General features: G+C 34.8%; 3 protein-coding genes across 3 annotated transcripts in view; all 3 read right to left on the reverse strand.

Moving 5' to 3' along the window:
• LOC134842244 (cGMP-specific 3',5'-cyclic phosphodiesterase-like) overlaps positions 1-11,718 on the reverse strand; it is a 50,245-nt gene extending 38,527 nt beyond the window's left edge. Inside the window, exon 1 of the mRNA XM_063858506.1 lies at positions 11,506-11,718. The gene's annotated coding sequence lies outside the window, so the exon portion shown is untranslated. The remainder of the gene's footprint in view (positions 1-11,505) is intronic.
• The window catches only part of LOC134842165 (uncharacterized), a 423,659-nt gene that overhangs the window by 348,909 nt on the left and 53,793 nt on the right, over positions 1-20,957 (reverse strand). The gene's annotated exons all lie outside the window — the stretch shown is intronic.
• Positions 1-20,957, reverse strand: part of LOC134842166 (uncharacterized) — a 409,681-nt gene that overhangs the window by 334,925 nt on the left and 53,799 nt on the right. The window lies entirely within an intron of this gene.

Raw genomic sequence — 20,957 nt, forward strand, 5'->3', positions numbered from 1 at the left:
AGACTTTTGTTCAGTTGATCTTCAATATATGTGAAGTTTTCGATGATGTTGCTGGTTGTTGCAGCTTCAGTGGGATGATCAACAAGATACATTGTCATCTCCTCCAACTACTGCAGTAAGGCTGTGGCGTCTGCTTTCAAGTCATTGATGTTGATGTCCGTATTTTCGTCGTTTGTTGCCTTCTCAATTCGTTGGAGGGCATTTTGCAGGCGTTTCAGAATGAAGTCGCGTTGAGCAAGGCTTGCTTTTCCTGGCATTTGGTTGGCATGCTGGCTAGTTAACTCTTGTTGATGCTATACCCTAAATCTCAAACCCAGAGAGCGAGAACAGAATGTGAACAAGTAAACTTTATTTGAGTTCAAGAGACATTAGAAACAAATACCAAAAATCGTAGTGAGATAGACCTGTTTAAGTTTCTCCGATATCTCGAATGAATGGAGAATAAAATAACTTTACAAACAGAGGACGTAAATTATTAGTATAAGTTAGAGCATCATAAAATTTTGTACAGCGGACAAAATCATAAGTTTAAACCAAGTACCAAGAGAACACGTACAATTTTTCTGTAAATTGCGATTGCAAAAAAAAACACTTCCTGGCAGGGGAGTAGCCTTGTAAGCCGTAGAGGAAAGAGGGTCGTTTTTACTGGAATCGTTCCCTTAAGACGTCAATTAAGCTAAGAAGTGCGGATTACGGTAACAATTCAAACATCAACTTTCTATTGTTTAGTTGCGTTTCTATAATAGTGTTTCAGTTTTCAAGTTTTCTTTCCATAAGTCATTTTGTCCATTTTCAGTAACATGACTTCAGTTGTCTTCAAATTGTTGTGTTCAAGCAACGGGCAAAGTCACTGCATGTCAGGCTTCAAAAATCGGGCATCGAAAGTCACGCTAAACTAGTCAATTTGTAGCACCGTTCAAATCGGGCACTTTGTTCATGAAGCAAAACCCATTCAGAGAAAACTGGATCGATAAACATTTTTTTTTCACTTGGAATTCAGATAATTAAAGACAATTTCAACTTAAATTTGAAAGCGTAATATGATTTCCATTAACCCAGGTGCGGATCTAGGATTTTCTCGAGAGGGGGGGGGGCGGATTTTCAAAAAAAAAAAATCGAAAAATTTGTTGACCTTTTTTTTAGAACGACCGAATTGAAAAACAGGCCAAAAAGGGCGTTATGCACTTTTTTGAAAATTATAAGCAAAAAACCGCTGTTTATTTTGGCGCGCGTCTCCCCTCAAAATTAGTATATATTGGCGCCAAAGGCGTCTTTAGAAAAAAGTTTGGGGTTCGCCACCAAACATGGTTATCTCAAAATAGAACAAAGGGGGACCCTTTGGTTCGGCAGGGGATCGAATCCCTGGTGGGGGGGGGGGGGCGAATGCAACCCCTCCTCCCAAAATCCGCCCCTGCATTTGAATTGAGCTTGAAAAAAGTCAAATAGCAAAAAATATATATCTAAGCGAAAACATAATTCCGATTTTTTCTTTTAAAAACGCTTTGCTTTGTTAATTACCACTTGTACAAAAAAAATGTATTCAGTAACCGTACGGAAGTGAAATTTATGAAACGTATAGATCAATAAAAATAATCTAAGAAAAAAACATCATAATCTAGAAATCAGCAGACCAACAGCAGCTAAAGTTGCTTCTGACCAATGAACTCACGAATACCACTACAACTACAATAGGCCCACAAAGGCTTTAAAACTAAACAAGTGTCCAAAAACAACAGATTTGATTATTCCATTTTTTCAACCAAAAAACACTTTCTTGTATACTGGTGGTGCAGTTATATCAAAATTTATTTAATTCAAACAATTTTCAATGACGTTTCGTTGCTTGATTTTTGCATAATTTTATTTAATGAAAAAAATAGTTTCCAGGTTTTGAACTTCGTTTGCAACTTAACAACATTCTAGTAACAGATATTTAAACGAAATAACTAAAATGTGACAGCCCATGAACAACAAAAGCCTACGAACAAAAAAAAATTGACAGCCAATTGTTGTGGTTCTTTTAGCCGAGGGTCGGGTTGGTCTCATTCGTCTCCAGGTCTAAAAACATCGCGGCATCCACCGACCGAAGCCACAGGTATGTAGGGTACGTAGGGAGGGAGTTAGGCGGCAGTTGAAAAGGTCAGAAGTGGCCATCAGTTCAGGCATAGAGGGGAAAGGAGCTAGTCGGGGAACGTAAATGTTTAAAAGCCGGCTATAGCTGAAGCGGAGTTGGGAGAGCTTACAGCGAGTATTTCTGGAAAGGGCTTGTTCTGAGAGGTCAACGTTGAGTGAAAGGATACAAATCGCCTTAGTGTGGGGCTTTATATAAAAAATAAGGAGGTGACATCGTCTCGGTTATTAAAAGCTACGGGAGGGTTTTGTTCACCGAGTAGTTAAAAATGAAATCAGTTGTTTCTTTGAAGCAGTTTATAATAGAAGGGCTCAATCGGCAAAAAGATGAGCGTGTGAAAAAACTGTTGGGGTGATATGAAGGGTTAAGCAGATAAAAAACTGAGACGTCAAGAGAGTGTGGGTTTTTGATGTTTAAAATTTCAACTGCACGGTGCAGGTGGGCAGTGGAATTCATGAGAGTGAAACCAGTTATAACACAGAGGGCTAAAATTTGAGTAAACTGTAGCTAATTTATTGAGGTTTAACTATCAGCGCGGGAACAAGCAGGAAAGACATAACCAAATAAGGACCTAATAGAGGCTTTCTAATTTAGAAATAGGGTTTCTTTAAAAGACAATAGGTAAAATCTGATAAAGTTTTTAGAACTCCTACTTTAGGCCTAGCCTTAGTAGCGGACTGATTGCAGTGAGTGGCAAAACTAAGAGTCGGGTTGAAAAATAACGCCACAAAACTTGGGATTTTTGCTTAGCGGTAGAGGCTCGTTGCTTAAAAACACGCTTATTTCTTTAGTAAAAACTTTGTTGTAAGACAAAATAAGAGTTATAGATCATTTAGATAACACAAAATTTAGTTTTCGAAGTAGAAAAAGAGGAATAGGCTTTTCAGCTAGCTATTTCACGAGTTATTTGCTTGCTCGATATCAAAGCTTTGGGAGAGAGGACGAATGTCGTACGCCTATGTGGTCAAGTTAACATTCTCAGGTGGAGCAGGGGCGTCCTGAACGTAAAAAGAGAATGATATTACCGAAACCTTTAGAACTCCGCATTAACTATTCTATGAGGGGTTGACTGTTCGCGAAAGCAGGCGGTGGCCTAAGCCTCTTGCGATCAATGTGTCATGAACTATATCCACAAGTGTGCGATGACACAACATATCGAAAGCGTTCAAAAGGTAGTGTAACAGGGTCAGAGCGTAATGGTAGGCAATTCCGGTAAAAAACAGAGTTGTGACAAAAAATTCAGGGCTTGACAGTACAGTGGCAGTGGAGTCGACAGAAACCATTTAATGCTTGGCATTTGGTCGCTGTTTAGTAAAAATTGGATGGATGAGCCTCCTCAATTTTTTCTGGGTAAAAACGGTATAGGCCTTAATGATGGTGACAGCTTCAAGTCTTCATCTGGTTTGGGCAAGATTATTAATTTCGATTTTTTCGCTAAAGCGATTTGGCATTATATCTCGACTCATTTGTCCTGACCTCTCTTGAACCGTGGATGGGAGGAACTATGGAGCAGGCGCCGGTTTTTAAAGTAAAAATTTAGACTTCTTAAAGGTAAACTCGTAGGTGACCGATTGTGGTATCATAAAAAAGCGTTATTGATTGGCCGTGATTAGGACATGAAAAGTAAACAAATTGACAAACTGTCAAGAAAAGTTGGTCTGATTTTTTTTCGTTTTTCAGACAAATAAGAAATTAGACAGAAATTAGAGGCTGATCTCCAAAATTATCGCCACTAGAATTTCAACTCTGTGCAGCTTTTAATTAAAATTAATTCCAACAAAAAATGAATTAAACTATTCGCTACACACGAGTAATTCTTCAACGAATGACACACCCCAAGCTGTGAAAACAAACATTGACAAATCTGTAGGCTGCAGACATAACAAATGAATCAAAATCCGATTACAGAGAAAAAAATTAGCAGGAGGTTATGCATGTGGCAATTAATGGATGATCACATAACCCTGCAAAAAAAACAAATTATAATACGTTAACAAGACTTTCGACGAAGTATTCATTTTTTCAAAAAAAAAAGACAAAAATGATGCTCATATTCAAACAAAAAATGATTTTATTTTATCAGCTATTCGCTAAATTGGGTCTGAAGAGCAAAACATAGCCATCACGGAGTACGATAAGCGTCAACAAACTTGAAACGACTGATCGTTTTGGTACATTTTTCGAACTTCGAGTGCAATAGAAAATTAGAACTAATTCGACACAGGGACGAAGCGAAGCTTCGCACCACTTGCGATGAAACACAATCATAAAAAAACATGCGCCAAATCATTAAAAAACATGCAATACAACACAAGTCGAAAAAAAAGAAAAATGTTGAAAAAGACAAGGAACGACACCTAGGGCCCAGCTAAAACTGGAAGCACGAGTTTGATATTTTTGATATTGTTATACTGATGCGGGACGAAATGCATAACTTAAAAAATTGGGTTTTGCCCAAAACCTTAGTTGTTTCTCTTCTAAATTAAGTGAGATGAGTGAAAATGTTTGAGATTTCGGAATGTTTTCAAAGTCATAACATTTCTCTTACAAAAAAGTAAAAAGAACCCCAATCAGAAAAAAAAATTGGCGCAACTACTTATTTCGATGGAACTTTATCTCAGATTTGATAGGGTAGTTTTAAGAAAATTCCAAAAAGCGGTCGAATATCAAAAAATTCTAAAAAGCGGTCATAGTTCAAAAAATTTCCTAAATCCGTAATTTTTTTCTGCGAAAAGTATGTCGTGGCCGGTAAAGTAGAGAAGATTCCCCAAATTGGGTTCCGCGATTGAATACTTAATTGGCACGGCAATGTGCAGGGAATTGGCACGGAGAATTGGCACGGCAATGTTCGAATAAAGTCACTGAACTTCCAAGAAACGGTCAAAGTTTCAAAACTTTCAATTGTTTAAAGGCCATAACTTTTTTCCAAACAAAAAGGGCGCAGTAAGTTACAAAGGTAAGCTTCCAACAGTCTGTTGTGTCAAATCAAACTATGATATCAGATTTGGCAGGATAGTTATCGAAAAAACTACAGAAAAAAAAACAAATCAGATAGTTGACAATTCCGAGAATCATAGCTTTTTGTTTTAAAAACCTTGCTCGTAGCCGCTTATGCAGAAGACATTCACCCAACCTGTTATTTCGACTGAGCCCAAAACCCAAGTTTGGCAAGGTAGTTCTCCCAAAAAATCAAATTTTCGAAATACGGTCAAAAACCAAAAAAAAATGACTGCCCAGAAGCTTAAATGTTTCTCTACTAAAATTGGCGAGAAGAGTGAAAATCTTGGAAATTTTGGAATGTTTCCAAAGTCATAACAATTTTCTTGCATATATAAAGAGCAGCCGCTTCTGCGGGAAAAGTTCGCGCAATCGCTTATACCGATTGAACTTTTAATCTCAGATTTGATAGGGTAGTTTTTAAGAAAATTCAAAAAGCGGTCAAAATCAAAAAATTGACTTTTCCGAGGACGATAACTTTCTGCAAATAAACTTGTGAAATGCTACTAACGCAGGGAAGCTTCTGACTACCCGTTATATCCACTAAACCCTCAACTTCTGGTTTCAGAGGTTCATTTTCGAGAACACTAAAAAAAACCTAAGAAAAGAGGAAAAAATATTTAAAAATTTCACTACTCCGAGGGCCATATTTTTAAGTTTTAACAAAGTGCGCGTGTAGACTTATGTAGGAAGCTTTCCATATCTACTATATTCATTGAAGCAAAACATTTCAAATTTGCTAATTTAGTTTTTGAGACAACGAAAAATATATACAAACTATCGGTCAAATATTTCCCCTACAGTTTTTCGAAGTCTTAGACAAAATGGTAAAAGCGAAAAGAGACCAGGGTAGTATGCAGGCACAAAAGGTTGTAGGCGGTCTTTCTATGCCTACCCCTTTTTTGAAAATCGGTAGCAGTGTTTTTGCGAAAAAGGATAACATTTTTCAATTTTCGTTAAAATGAGCATGTCATCATTGAAATCAGCAAGTGATTAAGCTGATTTTGTTAAGCTAGTTGTTAATTAGAAAAAAGTATACATTCCGATTTGATAACGCTTTCTAATCGCAAGCGTAAAAAATAAAAACTTCAATTTTCAAATTTTTTTGCCTCGAATGATGCTGATTTTGTTAAGCTAGTTGTTAATTAGAAAAAAAGTATACATTCCGATTTGATAACGCTTTCTAATCGCAAGCGTAAAAACTAAAAATTTCAATTTTCAAAATTTTTTGCCTCGATGATGCTCAATTTGAGCACAACAGGTCCAGCAACACGATCCCCGGCTTGAAATAAGTATTCAGATTAATTTATGGAGCGCCAGTTACGTCGACTACTTTGGTAAACTCCGGTTGAACCGAAAACAAAAATGGCACGAAAAACTTTTCAGCCATAAAATTTCATCCTTTCTTGAGTTTCGAGAAGGGACGTTGCAAAAAATATAAAAATAATAATTCCATTAAAACGCCAAGAAACGTGGTTAGTTGGGTTAGAAAGCAAACCAATTACAGGAATAATTCAGAAACACTTCAATTAAAATGAAAATTGGGTTTATTGCAAAAAAAATCCGGGAAGTGACAAATAAGCTGGCAAAACAAAAGCAGACGAACACTAGACCGGCATTTTTTTAGAAAGGAAACATTCCTCTTTGAAAGAAAAAAAGTCCGTGTCAGATTCGATCACCAGGCCTTAGCAAGATGACAAAAAAATATTAACAAACTTATTACATACCAAGCTAACAAAAGATTCAACTGATTTTGTTACACAAGTTGTTACGCCGGAAAAGCCTATATTCCGATTTGATAACGCTCGCTAGTCGCAACTTTAATCACCTAAAAGCACTTTCAGCTTCAGTCTTAAATGATTCACATTTTTTATTCAATTGGGAAATCTACAGTCAAGGAACATTGAAGTCTGCATTTTTTGATTTCAACGACAAATAAACGGTTCTACTTCACGTTTTTGTCGACTTCTCATTGTTGAACAAGGCCTGAAAGCAGAAAAATTTGTCACATTTTACTTCAATTTATCAGAATACATTGTAAAGCAATTATCCAGCGAAATCAGCCGAATAATAACTACTACGCATTTGCGACATTACAACCATTTCAAAATTGCAAGTCCTTTTATCATTCACAAATTGACAGTTGGGCGAATCATCAAAAAAATATGAAAACGGATATTTTGATGCAAGAATCAGAATGCAGCTAAGAGAAAAATCACGCAACGATCGATGCATGCTCTGATTCGGATTGACAAGTGAAACACTCGCAAAAATTTGATAGAAGTTCACAAAAAATTCAATCGGTACCTTTAGATATTCATCTTAAAACACCAAGGCGTTCTCTGGCGAAAAAATTTCCTACGTTCGGAGAATATTTACAACTACAGCTATCTCCAAAAAAATGAGATTTTTGGTGAGGAAATTGTTAAAATTGGGTTACATAAGATTGCATCCATTTATTTTCTCTGATGAGTAGTGATCAATAGTGAAAAATATGCCAAAATTTGAAGACCGAAAGACCAATTCTACTGCTTCCAGCATTAGATGAAACAAAAGATTTTTGTTTTGTCAAAAAGATAAAAAAACTGAAAAAACGACAAAAACTTTCTGGATAAAAATTACCTTTAGAACTTTGCCGTCTCAAGCGTGGGCATTACCACTGCGCTAAATGCACAAAACAATCCCTGAAATTTCAAAAAAAACCTCCAAAAATTTTATAAATATGAAAAACTCAAATAATGGCAAAAAAAAACCAGCAAAACATCTTGAACAACATTACTTTCCTGAAACCCGAATATGAAAAACTCAGATAATAGCAAAAAAATCAGCAAAACATCTTGTACAACATAACTTGCCTAAAACCGGAATACACAGAAAAATTCTAAATTCAAGAAAAATGTATAAATTTTAGGCAACTTTGGTGCTGCGGCAACTATCCCGACAAAGTGAAGTCCAATAAAGATTTTTTGACGCACTGACAATTCTCCGTTTACAAAAAAACTGCTCGAACTATAGAATAAAGGCAGGTGTGTTAGCTTTCTGTCACATGCACAGATAAACGTCTGACTGATGCTTTCATATGAACCAAAGGTGAAAGTTGTTAACCGAAAATTTTTTTTTTACGATTTGATAAGGCTTGCTAATCGCAAGGGTAATTATCTTCAACTAAAAAGATTTGATAAAAAAGCATACCACTCAAACGATAGCAAGTTTTATTTTGAACAAATTTACCTCAAGGAAAAGAAAAAGAAGATTTTAAAAATTTTTTTAAAAAATGCGGAGAAATTGATTTTATGCTTGTGAACATTAATTGTCAAACAAATTTCATATTAAAAAAACACTAAAACTAATATAAAATATATTCGGCAAATAAGACGACTGAATTAAAGCCGATACCCATTAAGCTGAAAAAAAAAATCCGTAAGATTCTCAAAAAAAACAAGACTTGCATGGACAACTTAAAAATCAATTATGATCCATAAACAACTAGTGCACGTAAGATGTAGGTGGTTAATTAAAAGGAAGGAGTTTACAAATAGTAAATTACTAAATTGACCATTCTGTGACCAAAGTTATTTAAGGGGGAAGTCTAGTACCGGGTTGCAAAACCCTTTCTTATCTCAAGGGTAAAAAGTACATAGACGTTGTTGCAAACAATTTGCAATGAACTATTGAAACTTTTTATAGTGATCCACACGTTTTCCAACAAGATACTGCGACAATTCTCACGTCAGAGACTAATCAGAGATTTCTAGGCCAAAATCGCAACCAGAACATCATGGCCGGCACAATCACTTGATTTGATTATTCTTGAGAATATATGGCTATTTTGTAAGCAAAGATTAAATCATTCTGTTGGCTCTTTTACCTCCAATGATCAATTATTTGCAATGTTCCAGAATCTGTTCTTGAATTTCCTCAAGAAAACCTGGTAAAAATTGTATGACAGTCTACTAAAAAGCGTAATGCGACAACTCGCAATATACTCACCGCCGCAGTCGCGCCACCAACGTGTTAGCTTGCCAACAGATGGTAGGACTTTATACGAAATTTAGAGCCGGTTATCGCCGCGCAGCTGGTGAACTTAAACCGAGAATATAAAGTTTCCTAGCTTCGAAAAATTGCGAGATGTCTCTTTCCTTCAATTTTGCTAGTTGTATTTTCTTTCCAGTTTTCGCAGTACCACCAAACAGAACGCGAAAAGTTCAAAAAATGAAAGGCTATATTTCCATGTTCTGATTCATCAAAAAAGTTTTGAAGTATTTACAGGATCTTTTGTTGTAGTTTTTTTTATTCACTGAAAAAAAAAGTTGCAAATTCTATGTCCCGTACTGTAGAAGTGAAATGAGAATTGAATGTAGCCCCGAAAAAATGGAGCGTGGACAAATTTAAAGAATTAAAATTCCGACTGAAATGACTTCAACATCAAACCGCACACAATTACCAGTAGCTCTCCTTGAGAAAAATCCCTTTGTTTCTAGCCACTCTTTGAGTGGTTGGAACAAAAGTTAGTAATCAAAACTTACACTACAGGAATTCAATCAACACAAAACAACAGGAGTGTTTACTGATGAATACTCAACGGGAAAATAGCATTTGATGTAGCTCAACTGGAAAAGAGCATTTGATGGAAGAAAAAAAACATCTGATGTATCTCATTCAATCAAATCAAATCACCACCACTGTTAAAATGGTTTTCTGATTTTGAGTTCAAAAACGAATCAGATTTCGATAAAAGGGGTCAAAATTTCGTTCACCTTTCTCGAATTAGCCATGAAAGAGACAGTCAAATATATTAATTGAAAGACTTAAAAGGGCAAACAAACTTCGGGTAACTTGAAGACTGCTAACATTTAAACTGCACGCCAAAAATACACAAGTTACAGCAAGAGAACATTAAAAAATGAGCGAGTTCATCACATTCAATACAGTCGCATTCAATCCATCTTCTCTGGCGACGCGAATTGAACAATATACTATCTATAGCTCATTCAAAACAGCTATCAGTTTATGCTTCACGTAACAATATAATATACCACCAATACTACATTCACAACAGCAAAAGACGACAAATACAAATGTTTTGTTTCTACAGATAGAAAACAAGCAATCTCTTTCATGAATAAATTCAGGAACACTTCTCCTTCAGTACCCCAAAAACCCACAGATGCAGATTTATTTTTTGGCCGACAAATCCTCGAAGTAATTCATCGAATGCTACCATTGAAAACTTAAAGAAACTCACAAAAAAGAGGCCACTATCTTCTATAGGTCGTTTTTTCGCCAATACTGATTAAAATACACTTTTTGGTCTCAAATTTTTCATTCTATAACTTCTAAATTTTTCTTTTCGATCTCTTCAATCGCTTTTTTCTGATTGCTCCGCTGCGCTTTCATTTGACACGAGTATTAGAGTATGGTCACCGCTCAACTAGCACAAAAGCTCCACTAACATGAAATTTCATATTTAACATTTACCGGAGAAAAAAGAAAACTACTCCATTTATCTGGGTGGAGGGAGGGAGGAACCAAAAAAAGCAAAATACGCGGTCAAAAAATTTAAATTAACGTGGTCGGTCAAAAACAAAGACATTTTGAACACGGTCATTAATTTAAAAAAAAAGGTCCTGGTCCAAACCCATGAATCTTTAAACAGAAATTTAAACAGCAAAATTCTCAAATTTCGAGTTTCAAAGATAAAAACAGATAATCTTAAAATTCCATGAAATTCTATAACAATTTATGACTGGCGCTTTTTCGATAAAGTTAGCCGAATTTGAGAAAACTAGATCAATAGATAATTCTTTTATTTCGCTGGGAAATCTGCAAATTGATTTCCATTTTCGAAACTAGAAGTCGATCACGTTTTTCGTGACCTTTCCATTTTTACTGCTCAATAGTGAAACTTGCCTTCCTTTTAACAAAGGAAATGAACTGAACTCGATAAGAAATCAAAAGTCAAACCGGGGAAAAGAAAATTTGGGTTTGAACAAATTTTAAGACTTTTCTGGAAAAAAAAAAACAAAAAAATCATCGCGAACTATATAAGAGTCTGAACTACGTTCATCGACTCTTAAAATGTATACATTCCGATTTGATAACGCTTCCTAATCGCAAGCGAAACAAAAAAAATGGAAATTGATTTTCAGATGTTTTTTTTACCAATTTTCAAATTATATAGTTCACAAGTCTCGTGCCAGGCCACATGAAATATTTTCAAAAACAATTTTATGGTAAATTTTTTTAAAAAAATCAACATTTACGGATAAAACTGAACGATTTTCCAATCTTCAAGTGTTGATGAAAAAACTTACAGCACACTCGTACAGCTCAGCTGATTTGATTGGTGAAGATTTTATTGAATCGAATTAGCTCACCTTTCTCTTCGTTCTGCAAATTTGTGACCTATCATAGGATGAATCTGGTTTGGCATTGCGACCTCTACGGCAGCTGGTGAACGCTGGAAAGAGACAGCACAGTGGCGAAGAGGAAGAGGTCTCTGAATCCTTTGGAGGCGGAATCTTGAGTCCCTTCGAGAATGCTGGAGCAGCCACCACTGCACGCAAGGCGCAGTAAATGTCTCCCCGCAGTTTCTAACACGTCAAAGTACAGTCAGAAGCAGTAAGCAGCAAGTACAGTCGGAAGCATTCACTTCACTTGCTCCGCTGTCAAAATCAAACCATGTGACCAGAGAAATACTAGAACATGCATCACAATTTAGCATTGAAACAACTCCGATTTCGAACTGACCAATGACAGTTGTGAGAAGTTAAATTGATGAAATCGAGCGCACCATACGGATAAGGAGATATCACATTTCACACAGCGTTTGTTAGTCTCTCAATCAACGAACAATGTGACCATAACTGAAAAGGAAACGCTTTTTGAACGGGGAATAAAACAACATGCAAGCATCTTAGCTTAAAATGAAGGGGTCCGAAAAGTAGCGACAGCATGTTAGAAGAAAATGATGCCCGCTAAACATAACAGCCTGATCAAAGAATAATAATAAGGTTATGATCATAAAATAGGGCAAACAATGCGCTATTTGAAGAATATATGACAAGCACACCTCCTGTTGGTATAGTGCACTTCCCCGTGTTTTTAACGCTGGCCAAATTCAATCAAAAACGAGGATAGCCGGTTACTGGGCAAGTAGCACAATATTGCGACCATAGTCTTAAAAAATACAATTTTTTCAAGCTAGTGTTTTTTCTGCGTGGTGTGATAAAACAATCTGAACGAAAAATAGAAATTAGGTAAATGAAACATTCATAGCCAAAAAAAAACCAATAATATAACAGTTGTAGAAAAATTGCTAGAAAAACGAAAAAAATCGTAAAAACAACTTAAAATTTTCTAAAAACTCAATACTATTTTTACTCAAGTAAAACTAAGTTTTCATGGCTTAATTTGAGCTTAAATAAGCTTTTCTGCGCATGCACGCTCACTTTATCAGCTCAAAACTAGACCAAAGATTTAAAAATTTCTAATCGGCTTTTCTCGAAACTGAGAAAATTTTTCAAAAACTTTTAATGTCGTTCGAATCACGACTGAAAAGGCTTTGATGTGATATATCACTTGATCTATTCCGATGATTATTTGTGGTACCTGATTTTGCGTGGAAAAAAAAACTAAAACACAGCCGAATTCCAAGTTCATCGACATTTTTTAAATGATTGGAACAATAACTCAAGAATTCAAGTTGAAAACGTGGTGTGATAAAACAATCTGAACGAAAAATAGAAATTAGGTAAATGTAACATTCATAGCCAAAAAAAACCAATAATTTAACAGTTGTAGAAAAATTGCTAGAAAAACGAAAAAAATCGTAAAAACAACTTAAAATTTTCTAAAAACTCAATACTATTTTTACTCAAGTAAAACTAAGCTTTCATGGCTTAATTTGAGCTTAAATAAGCTTTTCTGCGCATGCACGCTCACTTTATCAGCTCAAAACTAGACCAAAGATTTAAAAATTTCTAATCGGCTTTTCTCGAAACTGAGAAAATTTTTCAAAAACTTTTAATGTCGTTCGAATCACGACTGAAAAGGCTTTGATGTGATATATCACTTGATCTATTCCGATGATTATTTGTGGTACCTGATTTTGCGTGGAAAAAAAAACTAAAACACAGCCGAATTCCAAGTTCATCGACATTTTTTAAATGATTGGAACAACAACTCAAGAATTCAAGTTGAAAACGTGGTGTGATAAAACAATCTGAACGAAAAATAGAAATTAGGTAAATGTAACATTCATAGCCAAAAAAAACAATAATTTAACAGTTGTAGAAAAATTGCTAGAAAAACGAAAAAAATCGTAAAAACAACTTAAAATTTTCTAAAAACTCAATACTATTTTTACTCAAGTAAAACTAAGCTTTCATGGCTTAATTTGAGCTTAAATAAGCTTTTCTGCGCATGCACGCTCACTTTATCAGCTCAAAACTAGACCAAAGATTTAAAAATTTCTAATCGGCTTTTCTCGAAACTGAGAAAATTTTTCAAAAACTTTTAATGTCGTTCGAATCACGACTGAAAAGGCTTTGATGTGATATATCACTTGATCTATTCCGATGATTATTTGTGGTACCTGATTTTGCGTGGAAAAAAAAACTAAAACACAGCCGAATTCCAAGTTCATCGACATTTTTTAAATGATTGGAACAACAACTCAAGAATTCAAGTTGAAAAAGTCAAGAGAAATTTTTGTTTTAGCTTGAATGGTAAATCTTTATAAAGCAGTAAACAAATTTTTCAAATAAAACAAAGCTTTGCTGCCATCATTTTGAAAGCCACGTCTCGATGTTAATAGCTGAAACCAATGAACTCGATGTCAATTTTGGCCTCACAAGCTCAGCCTGGCTGGTTTTAGTTCATAAAAGTAATTGGATTTCTTTTACCATGGGTTTGTTTTTTGACCACGATGATCTTACCCATTAACATCGAAACAAGGCTTTCAAATTAATGAAAGTAAAATTTATTGAACCACATTTCTGACACACAATTTAAACTAGCATTGCGACACATGAAACTTGCTTCAGTTGCGTTACAGAAAGATGAATAATTATCACAAAGTGTTAGGTTATAACGAAAACAAGAAATAGATAACATCATGTCCGAAACTTAATCAGCTTAAATCTTACAACTCGCTGAAGCAGACTAAGATTTTTACTGAGCGGGAAAAAATTGAGCTAAAATAGAACAAGAATAGCTCTACCTGAGGGGTACATTCAACCTGAGGGGTACATTCATATAATTTAGCATCTTAAAAAATGCAAAAACCGCCAGGGCGGATCTAGGACTTTCTCGAGGGGTGCGGGCCTTTTTTAGGTCGACCAAATTGATTTTCCGAGCGCTCCCAGAACACAATAAAAACCCAATTTTGGCAAAAATGTTGCGCCAAAAAAAGTGCAAAAGGCATTTTCAGGCACTTCAGTCACAAATGGATGTCATAAACAATACCGAAGGGGGGACCCTTTGCTTGGTGAAGGTGTCGAATCCCTGAGGGGAGGGGGTGGCCGCCCACTTCCCTAAATCCGCCTCTAACATCAGCACAGTCACTTGCTAAATAATTAACGAAAACGAAGGAACCTCGCAGCCCTAAGCACACCGCCTAGACTTCAGCTGAAAATTTTAAAACAAATTAACATGAACTTTAAGAAAAATATCTAATAAATAAAATTTCTATCAATAAAAAAAGTGATATTTTTTAAAAATTTATCGAAAATCTTATTTTCTATAACACAGTTTTCAACCTCTCTCACACGTGCTAGTGGTGGCATAGAGATCAAATACTCACTTTCTGCCGACTATTCGATTACTATTTCACTGCGATTTTAATTGAAGGACCATAAATAAAGGGGCACTAAAATCATCCCTTAGAAATAAAAACACACAGACCAGCAGTTAACAAAAGAACCACTGATTAGACTTCAATAATAAGCTAGATTTGAAAATAGAATTAGAATGGTAACAAAAAACTATAAAAAACGAATTATGAAGCAGGCTTGAATGAAACTCGATAAAAAATGAAGTTGATTCGAATCAGCAAATGTATTAGAAACGTATTCACATGAGACCAAATGAACATAAAAATCTTTCATCTTTCTTACAGTCTCAAAAATACCGACAAAAAACTGGCTCTTCGTCTCAGTTTGCATAAAACAAGGTACAACTTAAAAAAGTTGAAACATTGTTCATCCACATATTATAAAATTCACGGCTTCTATTTTCTTCAACACTTATGGGATTCGGAGTCAAGTCAACTCGAGCCTCTTTGTTTCAGAAATTAAATGAAGATTTCAACATCAAAATTCGTGAAGTTGCTTTGCAGTAGCGTTCCAATTGGGGAAACGCCCCTTTAAATCTGGTTGCCATATTTTCCAAAGGTTCCCATGTTGGTACCATTTTACGACAGCCATTTTTGACCGTCCAGCCCCAAAAATTTGGTTATAAAAATATTCAATTCTGAGAGGTGAGTTTTTGTTTGGGCCAAATAGGATCAATATTGGGTTTTGAGAGAACTCCAAAACTGATTTTCTTGACCAAAACCGATCGCGAAAAACTTTCAAAATCCTCCGCAAGCATAAACTGAAACAGAGGTGGATTTAGGGGGAAGGGGGCGGACGCCTCCAATCAGGGATTCGACCCCCTGCCGACCCAAAGGATCCCCCTTTGTACTATTTTAAGATATCCATTTTTGGTGAGGGACCCTAAAAATTTTCTTAAGCAAAATCGCTCAATTCATAAATAAGATTCTTGCATGACTTACTTTTCTATTATAATTAGCCCGTACGTATATCAATTGCTGCCATCAAACGTTTAATTCAGCGCACTCAATTTAATTTATCAGACTCTTTTTTCTCAGCTTAATTTTTAGTGTTATGAAATATCTTGAAACATCATGAAATCCGCGACTTTTGAAAGCTTCAAAAAATTGAACAATAAAAATAAGATGAAGTCCACATCTGTAACTGCTGGTACTAAACTGTCAGCGCCCCGTCAAATAGTCGACAATTTAAAATCAAAATCATAGAAAAGTTATTTCCAGGAAAGTAAAAGCGGTTGAGCAGTCATATTTGGAGTCCAGATACAAACCTCGACAAAAAAAGAACCTTGACAGCACTCTACCAGAACGTTGAGAAAATCGACTTTTTGTGAACTTTATTAATCATGAAATTTCTGCAAAAAAAAATTTAAACCAAAAAAACGTCAAATCTCGGAAATTCAAACACTCGAGGAGTCACGTTCGGAAACACGACTTGCCACCCCTGAGAGTACAATAACAGTACCTAACTACAGGGTTGTGAATTTCAAAATTTGCGACGTATCTAAAATCTAAGATTTTGCAAATTTTTGAAGATATTATAAAAAAAAGTTCGCATCTGGAAACTGAAAGCACTTGAGCAGTCACATTTTAAGGAAAAAAGTGCAACTTCTGAGAGTAATCTGACAGAACCCAATTACTGCGTTGAGAACTTCAAAATTTGCCAAGTTTATTAAATCTAGGTTGTATGCAATATTTCAATATTTAGAACATAAATAATCGAAGATTGGAAAAGAGTAATGAACGCGAGTAATAAAAAAAAAACACTGACTTTGTTGAAAAAATCTCTTTCGAATTTCGGGAAAAAAATAGATGTCCTTTAAGCTCTTTGAATTTCTAGAACAATTTATGATTGGCGCTTTTTTGATAACATGAACCCAACTTGAGAAAACTGGATCAATAGGATAAAGTTTTTATTCCGCTGGGAAATCTTAAAAATAAATTCCATTTTCAAAACTAGAAATCGTTCACGTTCTTTCGCGCCATTTCCAGGTTCGTATTTGGAGAGTGCTATTTACGTCATTTTCACCAGATGAATTTCAATTGAACTCAAAAAGTGCATATTTACCTAAGTGCATTCATAAATGAATCAATATGTATGAATGCACATCTGTAGTTATTAAAGACGTGCTCAAAAAACGTTCTTTGAAACGTAGAAAAAGCTTAAGCATGGCAGAATAGTGAAGCCCGCATTTAAATATATGATAAACAAAAAAATATATATTTAAAGAAAAGAACATTGGCAAAGAAAGTAGGGTCGGGAAAATCAATCTTAGCTTATTACTTTTTCATTGCAGAAAAGAAACTATGGCTGAAAGTGATTTGAGACAATCTCTTTAACTTGAAGACAGTGTCACTGGCAACTTTCTATTCTGATAATTCCAGGGTTGGTTATTTTTCTATGAAGACAGATTTCAATGTTTAAAAATTTTCGACTGCTTTTTTGTTATAAATTGAGGACACCAATGAAATGAGTCCAAAATTAACAAAGATAGCCGGTTTTTGCACAATCACTTTCTAATTTTTTTTTCAAAAATTTTTATTGCAAAGCGCTAAACGAAGCTTCCAAAAGTAGTTTTCGGTTCAGTTAAGTTCTTAAGCTTTAAGGACCAATTTTCAGCTAAGGATCATTACTCGATCGCGTTACTCGCACGAAGTAGACTAAATTTGAAATTTCAAACCAGATTTTATCACAATCAGATCACTTTTTCAAGTTTTAAAAGTCATTCGAATCGCAACTGAAAGGGCTTTAACATGATATATCACTTGACCCATTACGATGATGATGTGCTGTCTGATTTTGCGAGGAAAAAATTAAAAAAAACCCGAATGTTAACTTTCTCCTCATTTTCAATAATTGGAACAAAAAGAACAAGACTGCTCGTATCAGGGCGATACAAGACTGCTCGTATTTTAATTTCTATGGAAACGTTTGAATTAAAACAATTGATTATTTTTTTTTGAGTTTTTTTTGAAAATCATCTCCCTAAACGCTATGTAAAATATCCAGTGATACAAATTGCATAGAGCAAAAAATTTTAAAAAAGACCAAAAACCATGCCTCAATCAAATTTGGAATGGTTTCTAAGAGGGATTAAATCTCCGCTAACGCGTTAATAGCACAAAATATATCGCGCATTACTTGTCTCAAATCTGTAAGCCCCTCTAACGCGTTAATAGCACGAAATATATCGCGCATTACTTACCCCAAATCTGTAAGCCCAAAAATGATCACAAGTGAACTATCTTTTAAAATTTGAGCTCAGGACAACAATACTTTTCAAATGATATTTTAAAAATTCGAACGATATTTTAAAAATTGCTAATTAAAAAGTGGAAATTGGCGGAGAAAAACCACCCCGATCATAAATACTCCATCATTTTCTTCCAAAATAGTCGAACGAAACAATAATTTTTTTGCAAAATTGGTTTTTTGAGAAATGTCCGAATTACTAACTGACGCGCTTCATATCCTAAAAAATTTACCCGCTTTCTATTTGTTTTTTTTTGGCATAACGATGGACTCAAATATTATATATAGCAACTGTCGGCTAGCCTAAAAGTAAAAAGGCTTCTTCCCTGCTGTTAAGGCCCAGTAGTCTGACTTTATATTGGTTCTGTTAACATGTTTTGATATTGTAGTTTCATTATGGTGATTTTTACTGCTGTTATTTATTTGCTGAAGGGAATTCAAATAATTAAACTGGTTTCCCTTCCCAGTGATTGATTCCTTCCATCCCGTCCAGGTGATCAATTGCCATACAATACTCAATCGCAACAAAATCCCAGATTTTTGTGGCAGTAACATCTGCTCTGGGAATTCAAATTGAAGGAAGCAAGTGTACCATATATAATTGTGTTGTGTTTAATCATATAAACAGATACGGTCAGATTATCCATAAGAATAGTCAAAAATTCCAACTTTGGCTCGTTTAACATATTTAATGCACAAGAACGCCTTTTCATCTCTTGTGGTCTTACAAGTTAGAGCAGCGATAATGAAACCATATTTCGGAAAAGTTGGTCAAATTTTATGAATTTTTTGAAAAAAATACAGAAATACCGAATTCTTAAGTATTCTTACGCAATATTCTAATGACTGGAGTAGGTTGCTTTCTTACAGGCAGTTAATGGTACCTCAAGGAACGCTCGTAGCACAACGAGTGGGATATCATTTTAGAGCGATTTCAATCCCGATTCCAAACAAAAAGTAAAAAGCTCTCCTTGTCGCGAAATGATTCAGCTTAATTTAACAACGGGAAGTGAAAGAGAAAGCAAGTGGGAGTGCTCTTCAATCTGAGTTTTTGTTCCGACCAATATTTATGCTTGGCCCGGTTTTTGATTAAGTCAATTCTCGATTTTTAGCTAAGCGTTTTTGACAAAACTTTTTAAATATATCTGAAAGACACTGTTGTGCTGCACTCAAATTTAAAAAGATATTTCACCTGTGATGAATTTTTGTAAAGTTATGAGGGCTTGAAAATTGCTAATTTGGCCAATATGGGATAATTAACGCGCTATATATTGCGTTCTTATAACACGCGTAAGTGGCGGATTAATGCGTTTCAAATTGAATTGAGTAAATTCATTTGGTCGTATTATTAGGATAAAAGACGCTTAATACAGCTCTTTGTAATTTACATTAGCGTTTGGGGGAAATTAAAAAAAAAATTAAAAAAAATCTTTTACTTTTTTAATCATTTTGTCCATTTTTACCCAAAAATCTTTAAATTGTCCTTAAGAGTGCAGTCGGAATATTCAGAGCTTCGCCTTGATATTAATATACGAGCAGCCTTGTTTTTGTCTAATAATTTCGAATGATAAAGCAATTGAGCAGGCTGACTTTTAAAGAGCAACAAGACTGCTCGTATCAGGGCGAAGCCCTGAATATTCTGACTTGACTGCCTATTAAAGTTTATGGACGAGCGAGCAATAACAAAAAAAAATTAAATGTAATAAAACAAAATGAAAACTTTTTTTTCTTATAAAATTTGAGACTTTTTGCGAAATTCATTCCCCCACACGCCATATAGAGTAAAAAAAGAATAGATTTCGCTCCTTGTAACAAATCACTTATGGCAAATAAGCTTCATTCAACCAATTTGGAACGATTTCTAATACGGATTAACTCTCCGCTTACGCGTTATTAGCGCGAAATATATCGCGCGTTAATTGTCCCAAATTGGCCAAAATGGCAATCTTTAAACCTCCATAACTTTACAAAAAATGATCACAGATAAAATATATTTTCAAATTTAAGCTCAGAACAGCAATACTTTTTGAATGGTATAAAAAAAATTGCGTCAAAAATGGCTAGTTAAAAAGTCGAAATTTGTCTGAAGAAAAAAAAAATACCCCAAGCACAAATATTCTGTTACTTTCGCCTTCTTTTTTGCGCCTTTTTGGAAATAATTTTTTGTATTGCAGAAAGACTTTTTTGAATTTTTTTTATTCATTTTTCTCAGGAAAGCTGTTATCGAATATGTTTTAGTTTTATTACTTTCAGATATGCCTAAATTAAAGACTTTCGTTCAGAATTAAAGGCTTTCATCACACCACGAACAAACAACGCCATAATTTGAAGAAAAAAAAACTGTGATTTTAGTTTTTTTTATTATTGTAATCGGAAACTTCTGTACTACTAGCACATCAACGGACTTTCTTTGTTTTTGAGGTTTATTCAAAACAATAGTACACAAGAAATTCTTATTCAAAACAATTCTTGAAGCGTATTTCAAATACTTTCCCCTGACCCAATAAACGGAATAAACAAAAATAATTGAGCGACTGTTCTGTGATCGCAACATTCTGCCTAACTCCCAAAGCATTCAGCTACTCGATCCGTTTTAAACTAAGTCTTGTGATCAATATAATATGTTCCACAATTTTTCCAATCCAGCAGTATACTAAACCATTTAAGGTATGTGATACAATAAAAAAGGCAAAAAAAAGAAACTACGTTGAACTAAAGAATGGTGACACACAAAAACAATGTTG

The sequence above is a fragment of the Symsagittifera roscoffensis genome, chromosome 3, assembly GCF_963678635.1.
Source record: "Symsagittifera roscoffensis chromosome 3, txSymRosc1.1, whole genome shotgun sequence".
Classification (NCBI taxonomy): domain Eukaryota; kingdom Metazoa; phylum Xenacoelomorpha; order Acoela; family Convolutidae; genus Symsagittifera; species Symsagittifera roscoffensis.